Genomic DNA, 2,237 nt, shown 5'->3' on the forward strand with positions numbered 1-2,237 from the left:
CGACTCTGGGTTGGTTTCTGTGGAATGGAAGGCAGCCAATATAACTCCACTTTTTAAGAAAGGAGGGAGAGAGAATTATAGACCAGTTAGCCTTGCATCGGTAGTGGGGAAGATGCTGGAGTCGATTATTAAAGATGTTATAGCAGCGCATTAGGAAAGCAGTGATGGGATCGGTCATAGTCAGCATGGATTTATTGAGGGGAAATCATATTTAACCAGTCTTCGGGAATTTTTTGAGAATGCAACAAGTAGAATTAATAAGGGCGAGCCAGTGGATGTGGTGTATCTGGACTTTCAAAAATCCTTTGAAAAGGTCCCACACAAAAGATTAGGATGCAAAATTAGAGCACATGGTATTGGGGGTAGGGTATTGACATGGATAGAGAACTGTTTGGCAGACAGGAAGCAAAGAGTAGGAATTGACGGGTCCTTTTCAGAATTGTAGGCAGTGACCAGTGGGGTGCCGCAAGGTTTGGTGTTGGGAACCTAGTTGTTTATAATATATATTAATGATTTAGACGAGGGAATTAAATGTGACATCTCTAAATTTGTGGATGACACAAAGCTGGATGGCAGTGTGAGTTGTGAGGAGGATGCTATGAGGCTGCAGGATGACTTGGATAGGTTGGGTGAGTGGGCAGAAGCATGGCAGATGCAGTATAATGTGGATAAATGTGAGGTTATCCACTTTGCTGGCAAGAATAGGAAGGCAGTTTATTATCTGAATGGTGTCAGATTAGGAGAAGGGGAGGTGCAACAAGACCTGGGTGTGATTGTGCATCAGTCACTGAAAGTAAGCATGCAGGTACAGCAGGCAGTGAATAAAGCTAATGGCATGATGGCCTTCATTGCAAGAGGATTTTAGTTTAGGTGCAAGGAGGTTCTACTGCAGTTGTACAGGGCCCTGGTGAGACCTCACCTGGAGTATTGTGTGCAATTTTGCTCTCCTAATTTGAGGAAAGACATTATTGCTAATGAGGGAGTGCAGCGTAAATTCACCAGGATGGCGGGACTGACATGATGAAAGAATGGGTCGACTGGGGTTGTATTCGCTGGAATTTAGAAGGATGTGAGGGGATCTTATAGAAGCATATATATAAAATTCTTAGAGGATTGGACAGACTAGATGCAGGAAAAATGTTTCCTATGTTGGTGAAATCCAGAACCAGGAGTCACAGTTTAAGAATAAGGGGTAGGTCATTTAGGACTGAGATGAGGAAAAACTTTTTAACCCAGAGTTGTGAATCTGTGGAATTCTCTGCCACAGAAGGCAGTGGAGGCCAATTCATTGGATGTTTTCAAAAGAGAGTTAGATTTAGCTCTTAGGGCAAAGGAAATCAATGGATATGGGGAAATAGCCAGAACAATGTACTAATTTTGGATGATTAGCCATGATCATAATGCAGTTCGAAGGGCCAAATGGCCTACTCCTGCACCTATTTTCTATGTTTCTATGTCCAGTAGTCGTGGCTGAGTGGTTAAGGCGATGGACTAGAAATCCATTGGGGTCTCCCCGCGCAGGTTCGAATCCTGCCGACTACAGTCAGTTTTGGGTTATTGATTGGGGATGATCAGCCATGATCACAATGAATGGCAGTGCTGGCTCAAAGGGCCGAATGGCCTCCTCCTGTGCCTATTTTCTATGTTTCATTTCCAAGTTATTCATATGTACCACAAACAGCAGAGATCCCAGCATAGATCTCTGAGGACCTCCATTTCTTCTTCTTGCAGAAGTTCGACAAATGTAGGTGCCCGCCCTAAAGAGGGCGTCTGTTCCGGGTTGGCACCAAGCTATGCCATTGCTGCTGTATTTTGTCGTTCGCCTGACTGAGGTCAGTTGATTGGGCTCACCATGGGGAGGTCGACATCGTGAGTCCTTGGACCTCCACTGACCATAGACCTCCAGCCTGAATAATGCCCTTCCACCACAACCCTCTATCTTTTATGAGTTGGATGGTATGGATGAATTGAAGTCATGAAACCCACAATGAATTCTTTGCACCCTAATTAGAGATTGGACAGCAGTAAGGCATAGAATTGACTCGTTTTACTGCATCAAACAAAACAAGGAGGAATCATGTCGATCTGTACGTTTTTCCTTTTAATAGTTGCATGTACATGGAATGAAATTATGTAAAAATCAAAAACATATGCAGGTTACAGAAAGTCAAATTAAGAAAAAACAACAGATTACAGTTGTCAAAGCAGCAGTATCTTAAAGAAAAGGTGTTTCATCA

The 2,237-nt window shown here is 43.2% G+C and overlaps 1 non-coding gene across 1 annotated transcript; it reads left to right on the forward strand.

The window, feature by feature from the left end:
- Positions 1–1,460: 1,460 nt before the first annotated feature.
- On the forward strand, positions 1,461–1,542 carry trnas-aga (transfer RNA serine (anticodon AGA)). Its single transcript has one exon. It is a non-coding gene; the product is annotated as a tRNA-Ser (tRNA).
- The last annotated feature ends 695 nt before the right edge of the window (positions 1,543–2,237 follow it).

The sequence above is a fragment of the Leucoraja erinacea genome, chromosome 5 (assembly GCF_028641065.1).
Source record: "Leucoraja erinacea ecotype New England chromosome 5, Leri_hhj_1, whole genome shotgun sequence".
NCBI lineage: Eukaryota > Metazoa > Chordata > Chondrichthyes > Rajiformes > Rajidae > Leucoraja > Leucoraja erinaceus.